Raw genomic sequence first — 12,649 nt, forward strand, 5'->3', positions numbered from 1 at the left:
ACGAGTCTCAGTCGAGTCTGAAGTCCTTCAAATGCAAGTCTAAGTCGAGTCTGAAGTCATTAAATATGCGACTTAAGTGCAACTCGAGTACGAGTCCCCATCTCTGAGGTGTCATTACCCAATCTGTGCAGGTAGCATGATCTGTGCCATCAGCTCATTGGCGCAACTAGTAATACATCCGGGTCATCCTCAATTGCACTTTTAAAAAAAACTGAAATGACATTTTATCACCCTAAGGATAAAAGCATATTAAACTATAATCTTTAAAAGGTTAAAAATTAATTTTATGAGAGGATAAATCCTTTTTGTTTTATTACTCGTCTGTACATGATCTGTCAGAGAAATCGGATCCTATTGTACTTCTGGCAGCAACTTTTTATGTCTGGATTTTTGCATAAATGTAGTAATTTTGAGTTTTATGTGTGCCTCTCATTATGTATTTATGGAGTATAGTGCATAATCTAAAGAAAATAAAATACTGATAGATGTGATAATTCTAATGAGATTTTGACAGACTGCTCTGAGCACATCTGGTGATGACGTCAGACAACCAATATAACCGAGAGACTTTATAAACGTATCTGAGTCTCTCAGAAAAGTCAGTAAATATATTTTATAACATGTAGTTTAGCATTATTTGATGATTTAATGATAGAAGTCCTTTCAATACCATAATTACATTATTTATTGGGAACTGGATGGATATCTACTTGCACATGCGCAAAGGAGCTGTTGGTAGAGTTAGGGTAGTGGCACAATGTAAACACAGTAGTATGTTACAGAAGTAGGTTGAGCTTCTATGTCGTTAAACATAAAGATACAGCCTGCATGCACATAGAGAAACATGAATCTGGCATTGTCTGCCTTTTCCACTTCTCAACTAGCAGATCCGTTCAGATACACATCGTAAACAACAGCATATCTTTGTTGTTACACCTAATTTTGTTTCCATAGTGAACGAGGCCTTAGTTCCTTACACTTTTCTCCTGTCAGTTATTTATCTTTCAGCCAGAGCCCTCTATTAATTTCAAGATTCCATTCATATATCCTCATTTATCTGTTGTCTGCACCTGTGTTTCCCCATTACTTAACTTTCCAGTATGCTGTGAATATCAGGTCCTCAGTTTGCTTCGTGCCTCCCTGTCTGTTTCCATTATTTTATTAAGATCTCAAAACTAAACATAAAACAATGCTGCTTCCGAGCATCCGTTTGAACTTTAATCCTGGACACCTGAACATGACATGAAACGATAACATTATAAATAAACACAAATTTTCTTTCTTTTTGACAGAATTTAATCTATCTAGTACTTATCCAGACTCAGTGCAGGAATAAATATTTCAACTGAAAGCTGCATAAAAGCTAATATTAAATATGATTTGGTTATAATCAAGTAATATTTACATATTACCATTAGCTAAAAGAGGGGGAATAAAGTAGAAAAAAGCCAAATAAGGAAACAATTACCAAATTTATGCACACTGATTTAAGGGAATTTTTCCAAAATAACAACTTAAATCACTCCTGTTCTAACCAGTCTGGTTCTCAGTGTGTAAACTGAAATATCTTATGGCCAAATTCTGATCATAACATAAATTTAATCCAAAAGGAGAGAGTAAGTGAGGAAATGTTTTTGGATTTTAAAACTTTTTTCATTCACAAACATGAGCAGCTTCAGCAGGATAGAAACAGGAAGTCCCACTAGATCTGTTTTAAACTGACAAAACCTACTGGTTCTCCGTAGAAGGATAGTTTTGATCTTCCAAAGGTTTTAGACTTAGACTTAGACAGTACTTTATTGATCACTTGGGAAGACTCCCTCAGGAAATTAAGGTTAAGTGAAATTAATTTAAAATTAAGCAAAAAATAAATAAAAAATACAAATACAAATACAAAAAAAAAAAAAAAAAAAAAAATACAGATTAAGTACAGTGTACATAATAGGAGTTGTGTGTATGTAAAATAGGAGTTTGACGGATAGATTGACCAGTATATGGTTTTCACTTGCACTATGTGGTTTGTCCTGATAAATATGGAGTTAACATTTTACAGAAAAAATACAAGTGTTGCTACTCCTTCCCTCTTCCCCCTGTCCTCTCACCTTGGCAGATATATTGCAGCTTCTGGGATAAGCGCCACATTTTGTCTGTAGATTTTTATAAACTTTGTCAGGTATGTAACTGACGGTGCATGAGGAAGATTGCAGCTAAAGTGCTAAAATATATTTAGGAAAATATCCTGCAGATATTAGCTAATGTCTTATTTAACTTAGAGTGAAATAAACTGGGTCTAAAACAATCTTTAAAAAGCTCTGTTTGTTTTAAGTTTGCCCCTTTCTGGGGTTCTGCAGTCTGACACGTCTCTGAGGCATGTTCTGGGTGGTCTCAGCGAAGGAACAGGAAGTTGACATCTCCTCATTTGCTTGTAAAATCTGACACAAGCAAAACAAGAGCTCATAACTAATGGCCGCCCACTTCCCATGGCATGAATGAGTGAAAGTGTGAAAGGGTATAAGCATCTTTATCAGAAATTTTATTGCCATGGATCCTTCTTGTGTTTGACGCCTGTTGTTTTGGTTCGGAAGAGAAAACTCCGAGAGTCAATACAATACGCTGACCTCGCTGCTGGTTCCCACTCGCTAACTTTCATCCTGAATTTGACAGCTTCTCCACCTAAGCTGAAAAGTGAATCCTGACTGACATCCATAAAGTAGCCTCACATAGAAACTATCATCAAACTATATCCTGCTATACTGACCAAAGGTGGGAGGTGGGCTGCAAAAACAGTGTGGAAAAAAAAGGAAAGGAGACTTTCATACAGGCATGTTTAAAAACAATATGATTGCACTGCCTGAAATATAATAGTTTTTTTAATTTACACAAATTCTTTCTTGTTCCCTTGTTTTAGAGCTTTAGCTAATTACATTTACCTGCAGTTTCATTAGAGCTGCCCTGTGCTAGTAAAGGGTTGGACCTTTTTAATTTTTACAAAATGCCTTTAATCTTTATGGAAAGGATTTATGAAGTTATTGAAACCGGAACCTCTTTTCTTTCAAATGCTGTCTCTGAGGCCAAAGCCATAGCTGGGCCAGCCTGGTTGCAGCGTTCATTGTCAGTGACTTCTTGCACCAGTAGTCACCAGTAGTGGACTTCAGTGTAGTAGTAAACTGGTCTTCAGAGGACCCTTTTATGCCCTTGAGAGGGCATAAGAGGAACAACTGTATATAATAGAAATCTAGTTTATCATATTTAATAACAAAAAATCTCAATCTAATGAGGCTTTATCTCCTCATTAAGGCAATTAATGCCATAAAATTTTGGATAAATGAAATAAAATCACAGACCATCCGCAGTTTATTTTCTTTGACCATTTTAAATCATTGGGATACTGAACAGACATGAAGCTTGAACCTTTTTTGATGTCCAATATGTGACTTTTGCAGTTTAAAAAAAATGGCAACAACAAAATATTACCATTATACAGTGTTTAATAATTTGGCAACAATACTAATAAGAGCTTCAACTTGTGTGTTCCAAATCTTTGTTTATCTTTTAATAAAGTCCCTCATTGTGGTTGTTAATTCTTCTCTGGCTCTCGTTGCTTTGCATCAACACATAACCAGAGCAGCTTATTTCTGGGTGGAATATCCTGTTGATAAGTTTAGTATCACTGTTGGGTTTACTTACATTTGGTCCGTTTCTTTAGCCTTTCCAGTAGTGTTTGGTGCTGGTCTTATTTTATTAGTCTTTAAACATGCCTGATACTAAGTCTTTAGCTCCATCATATGTTCATACATTCAAAAGTATGTTGTTCTTTATCAAATTCTCCTCCTTGTATTAAACATCTCTCTCTTAAATTCAGTTCTGTACCCAGCTTTGTTCTTTTTAGTTTTTATACCCATATTTCTGTAGTGGAGTTCAAATTGCTTCGAAATACCTGATGTTTGTTTCTAAACCTGTTTGATTCCTATTACCCAGCCCTGCCTCTGATATATTAATGTCCTTTACTTTGTGTTTTTTTTTTCAAGATTAGATAATCAGAAAAATATAATAAACATGCAAAAAGGTAAAAAGAAAATATAAATGTGCACATTTTGCAAAATAAATTTTATGTCATCATTACAGCAAAACAACTAAGTCATACTTTTACTCAGAACTGTGATGTTTAGGTGAACAGACCTCAGAAATGATTTTTGTCAATACTTGAGATAAAGCTCTCATAAACACACCTTTAAAGCTTGGTGTAGACCCATACAAGTTCAGGTTGGGTTTATCTTCAGCATTTCTGTCATTTTTTCCTTTGCTCCCCTTTCATGTCTTGTGATAATTTGTCCAGTTTCAGTGTCAACATCCTCCTCCCATTCGTTAGAGAAATATAAGATCTTTTAAAGTTCTGATCTATAATCCCTTCTGCTTGGTGTCTGGTTGTCTTATAGTACCCTCTCTCAGTTTATCAGGTCAAACTGACTCACTCACTGCTAACTTTTGGGCTACTGTTTGAAAATAAAAACATGAAGACTGTATTTGTGTTTTTTTTTCTCAGAACCTCAGAGGTATGTGTCTGTGTGTGGCAGAGGAGGCATCGAGAAACATCAGGAATGTTAACACACTGCTGGTCTTTATTTGGTCTGGCTCTGGCTCTTATCTGCTTCTGCCAAACTCTGTGCTCAGTGGTAACCAATCATTATGCTTGCTGAAGCCTCATTCAAAGGAAAACTAGACCTTTAAATGAGAAATCAAGTGTAGACAATAATAATATGTCAGGAGGAATGTAGTCGGCGATAAGATGAAAAAGTTATGCATACAAACATGCTGTCTCTTCATGGTATACACAGCAATGATGTTAGCAGCCGTCTTTTGTGTTTGGCATTAATGCATTGCATCTCATCCGTCCACCTGTCAATCTGTAAACTCTTTTAAATATTTTTCATTCCACAGATTATATTTGTGAATGCAATGCAGAAAAAAAAAAACACAATCAGCACCTAAATCAAAGCTGTGTTTACAAAGTAGCAAATTCTGTTCAGTTATTACCCTTAGAAATTTACCCAACATGGTGGGAAGAGACAGTTCCAACAAAACACACACAGACAAGTAATGAGATAGATTAATGTCTTAGAAGCAGTGCTGTTACTGCATGACATTTTTGGGTGAGCAGCTAAAGCACATCTTGCTGGTTTCTCATGGGTTTTTATGCATTTAAAGATACATATTAGGCATGAAGAAAGATTCTGTGTAGGACATGAATACTAGGATAAGTGTTTTGGAATTTCATGCTTGATTCTTTGGATTGCCTGTTTTTTTACATAATAAAGATTAACCAACCCTCTAGAGTTAAAATTCCAATTTATTGCCCTATTTTGATTATTAGTAGCCAAATTAGCCAGACAATTGTGATTCAAAACATAAAGTTAAAAAGTCAAAGACTTGTTGGAATCAGCTGAGCTGCCATGGATAAATAACCTTAAATCAAATTGCATTTAATTACCTAATGGTTTTGATTGCTTTGATTAAAAAATAAGATCACACTAGACTATATGTAATTGGATTTGAATGCTACTGTGTGAAGGACCTGAACTACTATTTTGAAAAAGATTTGGACAAAAATAAATTCAGCATAACTGCAGCAAAAGGGGAGGTTTTTGTAAAATACCAAGAAGCGACATTTTTTAAACCTTCGAATCCAGATAATGAAAGCTTTGAAAGTAAACTCCAAAATCAATTCATAAGGTATATTGTTTGAAATATATACTGTAGCAAATCGATCAATGGCAGCAACTCCATGCATAATGCTGAAGAGCAAACCAAGCATCAGAATATGGAAGAAAGAAGATGTGGGTGACATGGTTGTTGGTGTCAGACTTGTTGTCAAAGTATTTCTATAAATGATGACCTGCTGGGGTTTTCAATCCCAACCATTTCTATCGTTTAAAGATAGTATGCAGAAAAGAGAAATGTCCAGTGAGCAGCATTTAGGGGACAAATAAATCTTGTTGATGACAGAGGTCAAACAATGTGAGCTGCCCATTGAAGTAGACTTGCTGTCGCATTGAATGCATAGCATTGCATAACATTTCCTTATTTCTGAGTTTTCGTTTTAAACAAATGTTTATTCAATTTCCTTTAGTCATTGTGCGACCCTTTTTGATGTGTTCAATCACTAGAAACAGGGTTTAATGTCATCATCAGCTGGGGTCTAAACTAATCTGGGCCTGTTGTCAGTCGGGCAGCAGCAGCAACGGCGCTGGTGGTGGCAGTGTGACGTGATGTGTTACATCAGCCTTGGAGCCGCAGAGCTGCTTGGCTGCTAGAGATCTGGGTCTGCGAGGCCAAAACTGTGTTTATGGAGCCGGCCTGGAGATTAGCATGACTGCACACTCTCTCTCCGGGTTTCCACTCTCAGACTCTCCTTTCTGACTCAACGCCTGCTGCTCCCCTCCTCAGGGGCTCCCCTTATCGAATGCCTGGAGACTGAAGCACAGGCACTATCTGTAGATGTGTGCGTACGCATGTGTTTGTGTGTATAAGAGAGCCTGAAGTGCGAGCGGCAGACTTGAAAAGGGTCACAGAGTTAGATATGGCTGTCGCCAACACCGTCATACCCTGGAAACTCCTCCACAGCAGACCATGGCATGATGGGAGGAGCTTAATTGGTTGTTACAGCACTTGACCAATATTCAGCACGCAGGCGTCCGCTGATGACCTCTTCCTTGTAAGATGTTTTGGCTTTCCAGGAAGTTATAATTTGAAATATTTTTATGTATCAAAATGATGATTAAAACAAGCCCCGGGAGAAAGACGGTATATGTTTGGGATATCACAGAAAGTTATGTCCATATCTAGTACATGAGCAGCACTGTGACTGTGTATGTGGTTGATAAGAAGCCCTCTGATGGCGCCATGGTATCCTCCTCTCAGCAATGCTGCAGCAGTTCCCATGGTCTCCACCTACTGTAATGAAGGCATGTGAGAGTCAGTTTTTATTATTGATCAATTTTTATTCATTTTAAAGTTTTGTTTTTACCCAAACCTTCTACACTGACATCAATCCAATGTCTCAAGATGCTACAGATAAAAACTCAAAAGATGAAAAACCTTTTAAAGCACTTTTTTTGCTTGTATATAAGCTTCTGTTAAGGCTTGATAAAAACACATCTTCATTAAAGAACTGAACTGATTTCACAGCAGCAGAAGAAACTAATCAGCAGATGAACTTTTGGTTTATGCCATATATTTTTATTCTTTATATCCTGTTATTCTTGGTGGATATATTTTATTTTATTTAATTATTGTTGTTTTCCAGTTGTTAAAAAGTATATAAATAAAAGATATAATATAACATATTTTCTCTAATTCATTCATGTTCATATTTATACAAACAGGCTCAATAATACCTCCACTAGTTTAACAGAATGTTTTTCTAGCAAACAAAATGTTTCCAGTGTAATTCTGGCTGAATATTTGACCGTTCTCCATGACAGAATTGATAAGTCCTTTGAACTAATTGGTTTTTGGCTCAAAAATATGAAAATTGTAAAAACATCTTCAGAGCAGTTAAGATTAAGGCTTTTCAAAGTCATATTATAAATCTGCTTTATCTACTTCTAAAACAATTCTGATGTGCATTTGGTAACAGTTTATGTTGTAACACCAAGTTGTGTCCAAGTTTCTAATTCTACATTTGAGTGGGGGTTTAAGATTTTTTTTTTTGTATTTCTTCATATTCCTATTCCTCTACTTTGTGCAAAACAGCAAAATTACAAACAGACATGCCAAATTGCTGCAACAACTATCTCGCTGGTGGCTAAATTTTTATTTTTTTATTTTGCTATTACAATTTAAAAACACCAGTGCAGACAAGCAGATGTGTTTGGCTTGTCAGTTAAGGCAGGAGTTATTTTTTTTTCAAACTTTTGGCTGTCAATTTTGGAGAAAGGGGTTCTAACTTGCTTTGTAATCTGATTTGAAAGGGATGTAACAACAGTTTTTTAATACTTTCCAGTTTATGATCAGCTTGAGTTATGGTGATTTTTCACTCAAAAATCTAAACATTTTACAATGTAAATTTGGGTCAGATCATGGTCAAACATGAGTTAATTTGTACCTTGGCCAGTTGTAGACTAAAACCATAGCAATAAACTATTATAAAGGACAGTCAGATCAATGCTGGGAAGAAATTTCAGGAGACAAAAGTGCAGATATTTTAATAAAATTGCATTTTGTTGGTGCCAGAGATTTGATCCAAATGTTCAACCCAGTAAATTCTCTGAATGCGTGGTAGGTAATTAACTTTTTTTTTTTTTTCAATTGATAAAACGCTGTTTTAAAAAAAATACACATTTCCCAAAATATTGCACCACATTTTCTCTTAACAGGCCACAAAAATTGCACAATTCACAGCAAAATATGAAACACACTGTTTCACAGTTTAAAAATGTATGTCTCCTAAAATGTCAACTAAAATACAAATGCAACTTACAATTTAGTCAGAAGGAATCAGGACTATACATAACTAAATCAAAAAACGCTTACGCTTTTTGAAAATTGTTTGCTATGACTGACATGTTTGTTCAAATGAGCAAAGAATATGTGCAATGTGTTTTAGAATAGAGTGCATCAGTTGGGAGCAGTGTCTAAGCCATGAAATGTGTCCAAAATTTTGAAGGCAAACTTCTTTTCTTTTGAGAAATTGTGCAGTCAGTATTTGTATAGTCAATCAAATTTGGTGTAGTAAAGCTGTAAGTAAATCTTTGCGTAAACATATTTCAGTGTTTAATCAACATCCTCATGCTCTCTTGGCAAAGCATTATGGGATTTGCTGTCACGGCGGAGTTACTGATCAATGGGGGGCAAAAAGCAGTGATCGTCTGTCTGAATGGTAAGTTAACTGAGTTTGCAATAGAGTCCACATATGGCCACCGCTCTATATAGTGATTAAGGGATTTAGGGGTTAGGTTAGAAAGCTTGTATGAGCTATGAGAACAGCAACTTTTAAGCAGAGCATGCACGAGGAGAAATGGGTTTGTGCATGCTTTCATTGTGGGTATAGGGTTGTGCATGTTCTTTTTTTTTTAAGCGGGGAAGGCAGGTATTTTAACAAATTCGCAAAAATCCTCCACAATACCTTTAAGAAAGGTAACAAAGTATTTGCACTTTGTTACTTGACACCTATGAAAATATCACTATAGACACCTGATCAATATCAATAGAAAAAACCTCTGATAAAATTCAGAACCATGTGGTACTTGATGGGATATAGGCAGAGGAAAGGATTTCGCCTCTCAACCTTGCATGGTCAAACTATTCAAGGTTGTTGGTAGGGCGGAACCATTTTTACTTTTTCAAATTTGTGAAATTAATGCTAATGAATAATCATTCATTTCTTATACAAAAGGCTTATATCAGGATACATTTTTCAGACAAATCACACAGCCTTGAGCTTCCACAAAGAGTTACTGGATAAAAACAATTTTTTTTCCCCATCCACCAGCTCATAGAGATTAGACCATTTAGGAAGCTCAGGTGGGTTTCAGCATCCTCTCTATGGCTAATATAATATACTCACCTACTCTCAACTACATTGAAGTTTTTGTTCCCATTGCAGAGCAGCTTGGGTTTGGTTTTAAATAGCGTGTCTCAAGGGAGGGGCAGTCTGATACTATTGTTAGTGAAATCTAATCTATATGTGTGGTACCAGTGTGTGCTCATGTGCTGGTTTGGAGGACATTGTGCTGAGCTTGGGTCTTCAGCAGCCTCTTTCTCCATTAATGCTCCATTAGCCAAATTAGAGACGTAATTGCTAAGGCGAGGAGAGCCCTGTAAAGGGAATGTGCACTGCTGTATGTCTACGTGTACCGGTGTGCGCACACGAGTTGGTTCATTTACTGTAAGCATTTAAATGGACGCTTCATTTCAGATAGAAGGGCTGTTATCAGCAGGGCCTGTGAATGGATAAAGGTGCAACAGTGGATGAGGAACGTCATGCTCCTCGGTCGAATATTAGACGGATCAGAGCTCTGACGACAGTTGCTGATGCTAATGGACCAAACTGAGTCTTCAAAGGGCCCCATGCCGCCAATTTGATTTGCAGGTTATTAGCTAATTAGCTAGCTACTTACTGGGCTTGTTGCCTCCAGGCCTGCTGGTGGGGATGTAAACTGAAGGAGACACAAGGTGGGTGTGGAATTAATTTAAAAGTGTGTGTATGGATGGCTGTGTGTGAATGTCATGCCTTATTAATTCAGTCTTAAGTTGGTTCCTCTTTTTAATCAAGTAAAAGTATTTTTCCCAAATTACTATATTTTAATTCTTAAGCTGTGTTAAATTATAAATATTTAGATGTAATGTATTTACCCTGACATTTGTATTGGCACTATTATGCCCATACCTTATCAGATTCTTCTCAGTTTTGCCAACTTATTTGACAGTGATGTATTTTGATTTGCTATTCGGAAGAAAGATTTCACTTTCAAATAGACATTCATAAGTAAGACGCAAGCTATTTAAAGACATAAAGTTTGACATGTCCTGAAAAACTATAACATCCAATTGCTTTTCTTCAATTAAGTAACGCTACAAAATTAAACATTCAGTAAACTGTTTCGACATTTTTTAATGTCAAAATCTAAACCCCAAATTTAAACATTTTAAAACTATAAAAGCTTAATTTGCAAAATAGGCTTTTAAGTTTAAATAGTTAAATACAGTTGTTTTGTGAATACTTCAGATGATAGTTAGAGAACATTAGGGAACAAACAGCATTATGAAGACCAACAAGTTCAGCAAAGGGCAACAGAGACAGCTGTAAAGGTAATGAGAGCTGAGTTAACAAACAAGGTTCTAATCTTTGTTTGTCGGGTTATTAGTTTAAAATATAGAGTAGTATAACTGTAAATGCAAATAACCCTGAAAGAGCTGCAGAAACCTCCATCTTATCGGTATGGTAATCGGCTGACAGAGCAGTGCAGTTCACACATCAAACACATCCATGAAAGTCTGTGCTGTAATTGCTGTTCAGTTTAAACTATTTTAAATCAATAAATTCCCTGCAAAGCTGTCAGAAACAAACCTAGAAGTGTTTTTACTAATTAAGTCAGGCATTGTTTTAAAGAAAAAAAAATACTTTTCACTTCACAGTGCATTCATTTGTGTTGATTTATCATTTAACATCTCTATGAAATATACTACGATGGTACTTTTACAAAAATAAAAAATTTAATGTTCAACGGGTGTAAATACTTTTGTACCTTTGATATTTTCTAAGCAGTTTGCATAAAGCAACTTACATTCAATAACCTCTTTACCTATTTGATTCAAGTGTATTGAGTAAATAAAGCTCAAATTCAACCTGTAATTTTTTTTTACAGGTTTTCCTCATGTTAAGATAGGAAAATTATGAATTAACATCGAACCAGTTACCTACCCTGGAAAAGTTATCATATAATGCTGTTAAATTGAACAATTAACGTTAGATTTCCTGTCTAACAGACATGTTTGAAAATAAAACTTTTGCTAATCATTTGTCAGGATAGTTTGGGTAATAACTGCTAGTGTGCCTAATATCTAACTGGAGTCCATGGTCATTTCACTGTTTGTGTGGACAAGAACAGCAGCAATGAGGCCTTAATCTGTGTGAAATTTCCCAGGCCTGACCTCTCCACTAAAAGTGCTCTAAAGTAGTTGGCAGAAACAGCCGCTCTGTGATAAACTGTAAATGACCGAGAGTTGGCTTAACCTAATCCTCTTTTGGAGCGGGTCTGTAAGTTGCTCCGGGGGACCTCGCAAGGCAGTGTGTTCTGAGATCTCCACACCTCTGCACTTATCAAATCCTCGTATATCAGGCACTCTGTCAAAGCCTTCGCTTTGCCGCCCCGGATCAGAAAATTAATGCTCACATGAGGAGTACACGTATACTTCCAGGCTGCCTTGGGTTTAATGAGCGCTGCAGCTGGCAAGATTTGTTGTAAAATGCATTAATCCCACGTAGATGTTTGAGTTTTCTGGTTTCTTTTTCTATTATCTCTTCCCTGTTGTATATGTTTTCTACTTGCTCTAGTTTACATGTTTAAGGATTTGATTCTTAGTTCATTCTTGTGTATTCTGCAATACTATTTCATCTTAAATATCTTCCCTGCATTTTCCTTTTCTCCTCCTCTTTGCTTTAACTATCTGCCTTAATCAACCTCAGTTTTTTCTCATTCTAACGTGATTGTATAAATTCTTCAGTGTTCATCTGGACAACAGACTTGGGAGGGTAGGCAACTGTTAAGCTGTCTACAAGAAAGAAAGTGTTTTTAACAGGAGTCTGCATATCTTCTAAAAGCTTGTTGTGGAGAGTGTGATCTCTTCTGCTATTATCTGTTGGTGCAGAGGCATCAGAGCAAATGACTTAAATAAGCTCAACAAGCTGATAAAGAGATCTGGCTCTGTTCTATAACATCTGAAGTAGATTTTTCGAATGATTCTTCATAAATTAGGGAATATTATGAACAATCTTGAGCATCCAGAAGACTGCTGAACAACAAGAGGGTGTCTTCAGTTAAAGGCCTCCCATTACCGCTACAGAACATCCTTCTGTCCCACAGCCAGAGATGGGAAGTAACGAAGTACAAATACTTCGTTACTGTACTCAAGTAGATTTTTCTGATAT

Source organism: Cyprinodon variegatus, unplaced genomic scaffold (genome assembly GCF_000732505.1).
Source record: "Cyprinodon variegatus isolate N-32 unplaced genomic scaffold, C_variegatus-1.0 Scaffold0, whole genome shotgun sequence".
Taxonomy (NCBI): domain Eukaryota; kingdom Metazoa; phylum Chordata; class Actinopteri; order Cyprinodontiformes; family Cyprinodontidae; genus Cyprinodon; species Cyprinodon variegatus.